Here is a 13,392-nt window from a genome sequence, read left to right on the forward strand (position 1 = left end):
TCAAAATTGTTGGTACCCCTCGTTTAATTAAAGAAAAACCCACAAAGGTCACAGAAATAACTTGAATCTGACAAAAGTAATAATAAATTAAAAATCTATGAAAATGAACAAATGAAAGTCAGACATTGTTTTTCAACCCTGCTTCCACAGAATTTTTAAAAAAATTAAATTCATGAAATAGGACAGAAATGATGGCACTCCTGAAAAAAATGTGACAAAAGGGACATGTTAAATCAAGTTGTGTCCACTAATTAGCATCACAGGTATCTACAATCTTGTAATCAGTCAGTGGGCCTGTATATAGGGCTACATATACTCACTGTGCTATTAGGTGACATGGCGTGAACCACACTCAACATGGACCAGAGGAAGCATAGGAAAGAGTTGTCTTAGGAGATTAGAAAGAAAATTATTGACAAGCATGTTAAAGGTAAAGGTTATAAGACCATCTCCAAGCAGCTTGATGTTCCTGTGACTACAGTTGCACGTATTATTCAGAAATTTAAGATCCCTGGGTCTGTAGCCAGCTTCCCTGGACGTGGCCGCAGGTGGAAAATTGATGACAAATCAAAGAGACGGATAATACGAATGGTGACAAAAGAACCCAGGATAACTTCTAAAGAGATTAAAGGTGAACTTCAAGCTCAAGGAACATCAATGTCAGATCACACCATCAGTCGTTGTTTGATCCAAAGTGGACTTCATGGTAGACGACCAAGGAGAACACCATTGTTGAAAAAAAATCATAAAAAAGCCAGACTGCAATCTGCTAAACTACATGTTGTCAAGCCACAAAGCTTCTGGGAGAATGTCCTATGGACAGATGAGACAAAAATGGAAGTTTTTGACAAGGCACATCAGCTCTATGTTCACAGACGGAAAAATGAAATATATCAAGAAAAGAACACGGTCCCGACTGTGAAACATGGAGGAGGATCTGTTATGTTCTGGGGCAGCTTTGCTGCATCTGGCACAGGGTGTCTTGAATCTGTGCAGGGTACAATGAAATCTCAAGACTATCAAGGAATTCTAGAGAGAAATGTGCTGCCCAGTGTCAGAAAGCTTGGTCTCAGTCGCAGGTCATGGGTCTTGCAACAGGATAATGACCCAAAACACACAGCTAAAAACACCCAAGAGTGGCTAAGAGGAAAACATTGGACTATTCTGAAGTGGCCTTCTATGAGCCCTGACCTAAAACTTATGAGCATCTTTGGAAAGAGCTGAAACATGCCGTCTGGAAAAGGCAACCTTCAAACACAAGACAACTGGAGCAGTTTGCTCATGAGGATTGGGCCAAAATACCTGACGAGAGGTGCAAGAAGTCTCATTGACAGTTACAGGAATCGTTTGATTGCAGTGATTGCCTCAAAATGTTGTTCAACAAAATATTAAGTTAAGAGTACCATCATTTCTGTCCAGACCTATTTCATGAGTTTAATTTTTTTAAATTCTTTTTTAATTTCATTTGTTCATTTCCATAGATTTTTAATTCATTATTACTTTTGTCAGATTCAAGTTATTTCTGTGACCATTGTGGGTTTTTCTTTCATTCAACGAGGGGTACCAACAATTTTGACCACATGTGTAGATCAGACTTTCCTTCAGAAGTCTACAACTACTATGTTGTAACCAGTCCAAGTTGTCTTCAGAAAGAACTTTTTAAGGATTTATTTTTCTAAGATCAATATTGGAGAATCTTGTCCAAGATTAATACAAATATGTAACATGCCATGGAGCTTCAGTGAAAATTCAAGACTGAATGATATGTCTGACACTAAAATCTAATGTATATAATTGTCTTATCCCGTCTGTCTGTCTGTCCAGGAAATCCCACATCGCTGATTGGTCCGGCCGCGGCCAATCAGCGACGCGGGATTTCAGAAAAAGATGGCGGCCGTTAGTGGCTCATCTGCCGGACGGAAGTCAGCGGCGATGAAGCCGGGAGATGAGCGGCTCATCTCCCGGCTGCTGGCAGCACAAGTACCCCGACGGGCGGCGCCGCTGACCTCCATGCGGCTACCATCGGGAGATCAGAGGCTTGGCCCGCTGATCTCCCGACGGCAAGTGTGAAGGGAGGGACGGCGCGACCAATCAGCGATATTGGCGCCAAATTTAAACACGCTCTCCTCACTAACACGGTTCGCTGATTGGTCACGGCCGCTCTGCTGATTGGTGGCCGCGACCAATCAGCGATATGGGGCAGACACCGCGTTCTAGCCCCACATCTTCTTCCTTTCGATGACACAGGTACGCAGCACCTCCTAACCTCCTCCATACCAGGCTTAGCACTATTAAATCTAATGGGCTTTTCCTATCATGCTTTCATATAGGGCCCAGGGACCCTCACCATTAGAGACACAGTGTCCCTCTTTCTGCCTCAATTCCTGGTCTCCCCAGCGGTTGGGTAGGTTCTTGTATACATGGATGCTTTATCTGTCTTACTTCTACTGCATTGTCTTTAGGTCTTTCTATGAATCAGACACTATAATTATATCTTAGGTACATACTTTATTATGTTTATGTTTTTTTTTTTGTTTTTGTTCATTTGTTTTATATTGTTTAATTTAGATTGCACTGATGAAGGCCATGTTGGCCGAAACATTTGTTGTTTTCCTGGACTGCATTAAAAATTGTGTTCCAAAGTAGCTACATTGAGTGCCGAGGTTTTCCACATACATGTTATAAAATCAAAGACACAACATTTTTTACACACACATTGGAAAACCATAAGAAATCATTAACATTTTTAATGAGTCTACAGACAATAATTCTAATAACAGATAATATTAATCTAATATTCTAACATAAGACAGTTAAAATAGCTTAAAAAAAATCAGGGACAAATCAAGGTGTTTTTTTTATGAACGGGAAAAAGTGCATTATTTTTACAGACTATCCAATCTATGAAAGAGTTTATAGACATCCTCATTATACAGTTTATATAATGAACAAGGTATAGGGATGGCCACAAACTGGAATCGAAGGGTGTGTCCTGTGCCCAATTCTTCTTTAATACCAACCACAAAGACGAGAATGTGCTTATCTCAGTGTGATATTAGAATCCAGTCTTCAAGCAGAGCAGATGGCACAGTAAGAGTGTTATTCTTATTATGCCATTTTCTGTGATTTCCAGACTGTTTGCTGGGTGTTTATGAACGTCACATGGAGAGGTCATTAATATCAGCAATAGCAATCATTTTACACCACATCTAATGACAGCTGATTGTTGGGGGTGTCAGACCTCCATCGATTTGATTAGTCATCAATATTAATTAACCATACAATTTCTTTAAACAAATTTTAGACTGGACAACTGTACATCTAAATTTGCAATTATTATTTATTAAGAAGCAATTAAAATGGTTTCTTAACCCCCAAAGGACACAGGCAATTTTTATCCCTAAGGATGCAGTGGATTATTACTCGTTTTTGCCACCCCATATTTTGATAAATTGTACTATTTATATAACATTAACTTTTTGTGCATTGCTTGGCATGGGAAAAAGGCTTAGCAATAAAGAAGTGTGACTTATTGCATAATAGGAGTGGTCTATCCCCTTCCCAACGCAGCCAATTTCTGTTTTTGTGTTTTCGTTTTTTCCTCCCCTTCTTCCCAGAGCCATAACTTTTTTATTTTTCTGTCCACATGGACGTATGCAGGCTTGTTTTTTTGTGGAAAACAGGAAAAATATTCCAAATGCGGTGAAATTCTAACGTTGCTTTTGGAGAATTATTTTTACAGCGTACATTGTGCGGTAAAAATTTCCTCACAATATGATTTTGCTCATCAGTACGATTATGGCGGTACCAAACATGAACCGATTTTTTTATTATTTTAGTGGTGAACAAAATATCCGAAGTTTTACATTTTTTTTTAGGGCGGGTCACGTCGCCATTTCCCGAGACCCATAATGTTTTAATTTTTCGGTAGATAGAGCTGTGATGGCTTATTTTTGCAGAGTGAGACAATGTTTTTATTGATACAATGTTGGGATAGATATGACATTTTAGCTGCTTGTTACAGCAATTTTTGTGGTACTGCAGCAACCAAAAAAACATAATTTTGGCGTTCTTGAATTTTTTCCATTTGCGTGGTTTACCGATCAGGTTAATTATTTTTAGATTTTGATAGATCGGACTATTCTGAATGCAGTGATATCATATGTGCGGTATTTGAGGAATTGCTGCATATAGTAAAAATCACGGTCTCCTTTGAAGCCCGGGCACATTCTGTGTTTTAAGGGAGCTCCGTAATGACAAGTACGGAGGTCTACAACAGACCCCCAGCTGTCATAGCAAAGCATCAGTGACCCAGGTTCATGTCACCCCATTAGTCTGGTCACTGGCGGACACAGACAGTAAAGGGCCCCTGTGCAAGAACAATACCTGGGCCCTTTGCCGCCCAAGAGCTTACTAAAAATGCAAAATTGCACCTGCTTTGGAAGTAGAGATGAGCCCCCTGACCTCTTGGGCCCCTGTGTGGCCACACAGGTTGAACCAATGATTTGTCCGCCCCTGAGCCCGCTCCATACAACCACTACCAGCTTGCGCCGTACATGTATGGTGGATGTCGGTAAAAGATTAAAATGTGAAACCGTGTACCAAAATTTTGGTTTAAACTAAGCCTTTAAAGGATGTAAACGTATACTAGAGATTCTGAACATTGCCCGAAGCGTATCAAAAGGCAATGAGTCCTTGTGATAAATCAGGTGCATTTTACAACAGTCTGGTCTAAGGTTATACTTTCTGAAAAGTAATACCCTTCACTGTATATAAGCAGGGTCTCCTCAGGACTTGAGAAGGAGAAGCGCTAGATGCAATGGTGAATTCCTATTTCTCAGATAATAAGCCATGGTGGGTGGAATTTGATGAGGTTAGTCTGTTTCCTGTAAGTTAGGATTTGGAACAAAGCAAAAATTAATGTGTGACAGAAAGCACCTAACAATTTCACGGTAAAATAAACCATTGCATAGTGCAGGACAGCTGTGAATTGGCTCCACTTAGTCTGTAGGGGTTATTCTCTTGCTCATCATTTCTTAGAAGAAACATCACACATTTTATTTTATTTATTTATTTTTTTAACAGAAATGGATTTCAAAACTAAGCTATTGTAAAAAAAAATACAGTGAAAATAGAAAGAGACAAGGGTACTACAACCCTCATGCATTTCGCCACTATTTGGGATTGCATATAATTTCATGCTTATTATATATTGTCTAAAATGTCTAATTAAGTAGGGCAATTATAATCCTAGTTTCGTAACAGTTTACGCTAAAATGTGCATGCCCAAGCAATAATTTGGGTAACCTGGCTGTTCAGAAGAGCACATGTATATTATGGATAAGAGAACACTATGATCCAATGAAGTTGGGCACCAGTACATCGCATATATGCATCACAGGCTTAAAACTTCACCGCTCTAGTGCCGTGCACATTTCTTTTCTTTTTTTACTACACACAGTAGTCAAACCTTGCCATTTTTTGCAAAATGTCATCATTTTTTCCCATGTAAATGAGATATTCTACCATATTGCTATTTTTAAGCATGTTGTATTTTTGGTAGATGTACATTTCGGCTGCATTTTAGCACTGGAGTCCAGGAGTTTTTAATCCAACCAATTGTTGAAATATCAGCTTAAAAAAATATTCTAAAGTCATTTCCAACAGTCTGTGCATCTATTAAACTGCTGTACAGTCCAATATCATCAAATTAAGAAATGCAGAATTGTTTGCGTGATATTAAAAATACCCAACATCACGTTAAGGCTGGAATTACAGTATAGTATAGCATACGATTAGGGAGCATCGGATGTGATATGCTAATGACCCTCAGCTCCAGCATTGCTGCCAGTGTGAGCCGAGTGTCAGTGCTCTGTGCTCCAATCTTCTCACATCAGAGAATCCCAGCACAGCTGCGGAGGAGACGGATAAAGTAATTTCTCCATCTCCTCCATTGCCTACCTCAGCGTATATCGGACTGCACTGAGCTGACATCCGAGTGCAGTCCGATGTTTCACACGCACCCATAGACTTGTATGGGTGCGTGTGAGCCGAGCCCTGCTGCCAATCGCATCATGCTGCGATTGTTCTCTCATGCCGAATCGGCATGTGAAATTAATAGCTGATGTGCACTGCCCATAGTATAACATTGGGTCGAGAGTTATCCAACAAAACATCAGATAGCACTTGGGTCGTGTTATACGCTTGTGTGAGTGAGGCCTAATGGTGTTAATTTTATGGCATTGCAATGCTTTACTGTTTCCTGACCAATTTATAATTTAAGAAGTCATGATGACCATTGCAACAAATCAACACTAGCAGTAACAGAGGACATATAGAAAAGGACAAATACTTTTCCACCATACTGTTCTCTCATTGTTTCTAAAATTTCTCTCTTCAACAATATGCTCTTCCCGTCATGCCCCACACCTTGGGAATTATACAGTATTGCATGATTGCATTGTTGTTGCTATACTGCTTTGCAATCTGGTTTGCCTTTTGAAGTTTGTCCTATTTATCTCCCTGTAGTCTAGCTCTGGTGATTGTAACCCCTCTAGTCCTCCTCAGTTAGTATTGAGTCAGCCATGATTGTCTAATGTTCATCCTCTGTACATCCCTAGTTCAGAATCATGTGTTCACCTGCTGCCGTTTTATTGTGGATAATACAAGAATTCAGCCTGAGAATAAAACTTCTTCTGGAATCTTCATACATGCCTCTGCAGTCAAGTTCAACCATCTAACAAAGTTCTTTGTGTGAGTACCAGTTCATAGAGACAGCCATAGAAATGCTGCCTAAGGAGCCCCACACTCACAGCCTAGTTATAAAGGCAGAATACTTCCTATGAAACCAACACTAGCATGTGTCTGAATTTAGATGCAGTCTGTATATGGTGTTACACATAATAACGATATATATACTGTAAGTATACAATAAGGTCTGTTCCTATCATGCCAGCCTTCCATTTGAGATATACATTTAGATTATTTCTCATTAGTATTCCATTAAGTAAGTCTTCAACATATACTACTGCTTAGGCTTACATTGACATAAATAATCCATAGGGCCCTGTTCTATAAAATGTATGCCACCCTGTGTACTTCTACTTGCTTTGCCAGCACATATAGTAATTGTATATCTTTACAAAATCTGTCTGGTAGCTACATATAATACTATCTCATAGTGATCGCTATGGGACACAGTAACAACTTATATCAAAGGCCATGTTCACACTGCTGTTCTGCAGTGCCTTTGGGGGCTCTTTCTAAATTCCTCTAAAGACAAGACTCAGAAAAAAATACAAACATTTTACAGAAACGTATTGTGAACAGGGCCTAAATAATGTCCCTCAGCAAATGTCTTATTTATTCATTAGTAACTTGGAGTTTGGATGCCAGTCATTTCTACGTTTTACTATTAACCTGGCAAAGAAAATGTAGTTATCCACTAAATTACTATACTTTATATTACACTATTCCAGGATTTAACAACCCAAATGTCTCGGGTATTGTGTCACATATTGTGGCCTAAGGAGTTGCCTTTGTGCAGGGCAATTCATGGAATTTTTTTTAGAAATTGAACTGTACAAGAATGTCTTTTCTTCTTAGCAGACCATTGTCCTGCTTATTGATTGAAATAATCACACTTTATACTAGCAGACGTATGATATTTTTATGTATTGACTTTGGTTTATCTCTGTGCATGTTATCTGTAGTTCTGGGTTGTCTTTTAATCTTTCCATCACCAGCACAGTTTGTATGGGTTTGGTATGCGTCAATCATTCACCGTCAAAAAAGAAAATGTATCTTTTAAATCTTTTATCCAACTAAACAACTTTTGGACTTTGGAAAGACATTCAGGTTGTTTAAAAGTAGTAGAAGAGACACAATCTTTAGATGGAGACCTGAGTTATATCTATTTGATGATACCACTAAAAAAAAAAATAGTTAGGTATGAAGCTGATATAAAGATGTGGCTGCTGGGAGAACAAACTGAAAATTGTGTCCGTTTTATAGGAGTATGTAACAATAGACTGTAAATTTAATATGATGTAAAAACAAGCTATGTTCGAGTCTACTGCATTTCACCACTTTTATAGGCAGTTTACACAAGAGATGCAGAAACTGTCGTTTTAGAAAACAGAATCCCTTGTTAGTGCAGCACATTTTAGACAAAGGAACATGGAAAATAACCCTTACGAGTCATTCACATTGTGTTACATAAAAAAAAAAAATTCGTACATTTTTTAATTACATATAGTAAATTTTAAGAGTTTTTTTAATGAGCTTTTTATTTAAAAAAAAACCTATACTCTTAAAAATGTTACATTTTTTTTATAACTTTTAATCTATTCGCACTCATTTGATTTGATTTGTTGGGAGCATCCTCTGTTTTTTGTTTCTTTTTACTTTTTACCTGGCTCTGCTGCCACACTCCATGGAGGATTTTCCCGCAGTATATATACCAGGTAGGCTGCACCTACTGGAATCCACTTTAGTGCATTTGGAGTTGTGCCTATAGCACAACTTTGCCAGGCGAGAACATTTTGTACAATTATTATTATTATTATTTTTTTTTTACTTACTATGCCCAGAATAGAGCTCCTGTCTCTCCTTTTTTATTAAGGAAAATCCAGGAAATTCACTGTACTTGGCGAGTTTGGACAATTTAAGATTTAATTTGTGCAAACCACCTAAAATGCAGACATTCGCATCAGCCAACGGAGGCTCACATCCCTGGGGCATAACTGGGTACACTTCTCAATAATGCCTTGCAGCTATCACATCACATAACATAACATCACATAGCTGTGTTTGCCCCTCATCAGTGCAGAGTAGAACTGGCTGGATGGGGGGAGGTCTATAACAGGGGATCTAAAGGGTAAAGTTTCTCATTTGGGAGAGCATCAAGTTGGCATAGGGAGATGTACAGGCCACTGTAGCCTATAAGTCTTCCTACACTGACTATGCACTGTCCTCAAGAAAAACTTTACCCTATAGAATCCCTGTAATGCACAATGAACACAACCATGGCTCCTAATTTCCCCCCAAAACTGGCCTTCTTCACAATTTCCTCTAGTAAGGGGTTTTTAGTGAGAGAATGACAAGACAAGCATTGAAAACTGATCTGCAATTAAAATATAGATCTCAGGAGGATAACTTCTGGAGATGAATTGAACTTTGAAAATACCCTCTCTTGAAATCTGGTTTACAATGATCAAATGTATGTTTTGATCAAAATATTTTAGAGAATTAATTTTCAATAAAAAAACCCATGGACTTATAAATACCTGGGTGTCTGCAAGCATATAGCTATCACCAAGTATAACTCAGATTTTGCAAACAGTCAGAAAACATGTAATTCCAGATTTCATGCAGAACTATTAAGTATTAGGTTTTAATGTACTATTCTACTTTGTTATTTGGAGCGGTTTCCAGTTGCTTTCTGATTTCTATTTGTTGTATAACTGCTATAATTTCTTAGTATAGAAGGTGGCTAGTGTACATCTCTCAGAGCTCAATGTCAATCTTTAGGTAAAAAGGTTGGAATCCACTGGTGTATAATAATTACAGAATAATACAGTGTAATTAAAAAAGGATGACGTAAAATTATAGCCTCTGAATTTAGAACCGAGAGAACAGAACACAAATTTATTAGCATGAAAAGGCACACTATCCAAGTTTAACTATATACTACAAATGTTCAAGGGGATTGAGACGGTCTGGCTTTAAAGGGTCGCTTTTAAGGGGCTAGAATGAAATATGCCAGAAATGGGCCAGAAGTGACCAGAAGGTACAAATAACTATTTACTACTTGTACTTAGATTCTCTTTCTCATACTCCCTTACCCTTTCATCATGCTCACATATGCCCTTACTGTTTTTGCCCCTCTAATCCTCACTCTCCTTCGCTATCCCCACACCCCAGCACCCTCTAACCAAATCATCATCTCTCCTTCCCTCCTTCCTCCCCACCTAACCTCATCTACAGACCTGCTCCTCAACCTCAGATCAATCCTCCCAAAGCATAAAACAAGCCGGACACTCTCTTTCTCCCACCTGCTGTCCCTCTCTCGGCTTCTCCTCACTGCTGGCGACATATCTCCCAATCCTGGACCCCCACAGCTTGCACCTTCCACCAATTCTCCCACCTGTCGCATCAAACCAACTGCAAACTACCACAACCTCTCTTGCGCAAAACCTGTCCCCCTGACGCCCACCCCGCTGCTCCCTCTCTCTGGAGCACTCTGGAATGCACGCTCTGTCTGCAACAAGCTCCATTTTGTCCACGACCTCTTTACCTCTCGTCATCTCTCCTTCCTGGCCATCACAGAGACATGGCTAACACCCTCTGACACTGCCTCCCCTGCTGCGCTGTGTTACGGTGGCCTCCACTTCACCCACACTCCTCGCCCTGGAAACAGACATGGTGGAGGAGGGGGTCTTCTCCTCTCTAACAACTGCACCTTTAGCCCTACTCCTCCTCTTCCCTCCCTTATTCTCCCTTCTTTTGAAGTCCACTCTGTCCGCATTTACTCTCCCTCCAACCTCCAAGTGGCTGTCATATACCGACCCCCGGGCCCGATCACTGCCTTTATCGACCAATTCTCCACCTGGCTTCTTCACTTTCTCTCGGCTGACATTCCCACAATCATCATGGGCGATTTCAACATCCCCACTGACACTCGCCAGTCAGCAGCATCAAAACTCTTGTCGCTTACTTCATCCTTTGGACTTACTCAGTGGTCCTCCTCAGCCACCCACACAGACGGACACACACTAGACCTCATCTTCACCCGACTCTGCTCCCTATCTCACCGCACAACCTCCCCCCTACCCCTATCTGACCACTACCTACTCACATTCTCATCCCTGTCCTATTCACCTGTCACCCATGTCCAGTAACTAGCACACCCCCGCAGAAACCTTGCACATCTAGACACTCACACACTCTCTGACTCTGTTCTACCACTGACATCCATATCCTCACTCCATGACACAGACCGCGCCACTGCTTTCTACAATGCCACTCTTGCATCAGCTATTGACTCGGTCGCCCCTCTTCTGCATGGCAGAGCGCGACGAGTCAACAGGCAACCCTGGCACAACAACCTCACTAAACAGCTTCGACAAGCGTCCAGGGTTGCGGAGCGGCGTTGGAAGAAAACACATACTCAAGATGACTTCACTGCATTCAAACAAGCAACGCTCGCATTCAAATCAGCACTCACCTCTGCTAAACAGGCCTACTTCACAACCCTCATATCTTCCCTATCCTACAACCCCAAACAACTATTCAACACTTTCAACTCTCTCCTCCGCCCTCCACTGCCCCCTCCAACCTCCATCATCTCTGCTGAGGAGTTTGCAACACACTTCAAAAACAAGATTGACCAAAAGCGGCAAGTCTTTACCGTCCGACCACCACAACCCCTCTGTCTTCCACACCACTTCCCCACCCCTATAACCTCCCTTCCCAACATAACGGAAAGAGAACTTACTCGTCTCCTCTCCAAATCACACCTCACCACATGTGCACTCGACCCCATCCCATCCCACCTCCTTCCTAACATCACCCCCACACTCATCCCATCCCTAACCCATCTCTTCAACCTATCACTATCCTCTGGTACTTTCCCTGCTGCCTTCAAACATGCCACAATCACACCCATCTTCAAAAAGCCATGCCTCGACCCAACCGCCCTGTCCAGCTATCGCCCCATATCGCTGCTCCCATTGGCCTCCAAACTCCTTAAGCAACACGTTCACGCTGAACTTTCCTCCCACTTTTCATCTAACTCTCTCTTCGACAACCGACAATCCGGCTTCCGCCCCCACCACTCCACCGAAACTGCCCTTACCAAAATCACCAATGACCTACTTACAGCCAAAGCTAACAGACAATTCTCTGTACTCCTTCTACTTGACCTGTCTTCTGCTTTTGATACAGTTGACCACTGCCTCCTACTGCAGATCCTCTCTTCCTTTGGCGTCAAAGACCTTGCTCTATCCTGGATCTCCTCATACCTTTCTAACTGCACATTTAGCGTCTCCCACTCCCACGTCACCTCCTCACCCATCCCCCTCTCTGTTGGAATCCCTCAAGGCTCTGTCCTAGGACCTCTACTCTTCTCAATCTATACCCTTGGCCTGGGACAGCTCATAAAATCCTATGGCTTCCAGTACCATCTGTACGCTGATGACACCCAGATCTACCTCTCTGGCCCAGACGTCAGCTCTCTGCTGTCCAGAATCCCAGCATGTCTAGCAGCCATATCTTCCTTCTTCTCCTCCCGCTACCTCAAGCTCAATGTGGACAAAACTGAACTCATTATCTTTCCCCCATCTCGCATATCTTCCCCACCTGATCTATCACAATAAACTACATCACTCTTTCCGCTGTACCGACAATCCACTGCCTCGGAGTAACCCTTGACTCTGCCCTGTCCTTCAAACCCCACATCCAAGCTCTCGCCACCTCCTGTCGCCTCCAGCTCAAAAACATTTCCAGAATCCGCCCTTTCCTCAACCCTAACTCTACTAAACTGCTTGTGCATGCCCTCATCATCTCCCGCCTCGACTATTGCAACATCCTCCTCTGTGGCCTCCCTGCTAACACTCTCGCACCCCTCCAGTCCATCCTCAACTCTGCTGCACGACTCGTTCATCTCTCACCTCGCTACTCCTCTGCTACCCCCCTTTGCAAATCGCTTCACTGGCTCCCAATTGCCCAGCGCATCCAGTTCAAATTACTAACACTGACCTACAAAGCCATCCATAACCTCTCTCCTCCGTACATCTCTGAACTAATCTCCCGATATATTCCCTCACGTAACCTCCGGTCCCCCCACGACCTCCTTCTCTCCTCCACACTTATCCGTTCCTCACTCAATCGCCTCCAAGATTTCTCCCGAATATCCCCCATCCTATGGAATTCTGTGCCTCAACACATCCGATTATCCACCACATCTGGATCCTTCAGACGGAACCTGAAAACCCATCTCTTCAAGAAAGCTTACAGCCTGCAATGACCCCGCTGCCTCCTCAACAACGCCGAAGCTACTACTACTGCAACCCCCCAACCTACTGTCTCCTCCCTATTCCCGTAGAATGTAAGCCCGCAAGGGCAGGGTCCACTTCTCCCCATACCAGTCTATCTTTGTTAGTTTGTTTACTGTAGTGATATTTCTATTTTGTATGTAACCCCTTATGTACAGCGCCATGGAATCAATGGCGCTATATAAATTAATAATAATAATAATTTCCATAGGTGACATGGCAGATGTCTAGGTGGTAGTCTCATTCTGTCGAGATGCATGTCAGCATATCGTCGAACAGGCTGAAACATTTGAGTTATGGAAGATGTAAATACTTTTATGCCAAAAATGCCAAAAGT

At 41.7% G+C, this 13,392-nt stretch overlaps 1 protein-coding gene across 5 annotated transcripts in view; it reads right to left on the reverse strand.

Moving 5' to 3' along the window:
• The window catches only part of PARD3B (par-3 family cell polarity regulator beta), a 2,083,049-nt gene that overhangs the window by 1,334,196 nt on the left and 735,461 nt on the right, over positions 1 to 13,392 (reverse strand). The gene's annotated exons all lie outside the window — the stretch shown is intronic.

The sequence above is a fragment of the Phyllobates terribilis genome, unplaced genomic scaffold (assembly GCF_046119375.1).
Source record: "Phyllobates terribilis strain yellow unplaced genomic scaffold, ASM4611937v1 Scaffold_9__5_contigs__length_417890890, whole genome shotgun sequence".
In the NCBI taxonomy this organism is placed as follows: Eukaryota; Metazoa; Chordata; class Amphibia; order Anura; family Dendrobatidae; genus Phyllobates; species Phyllobates terribilis.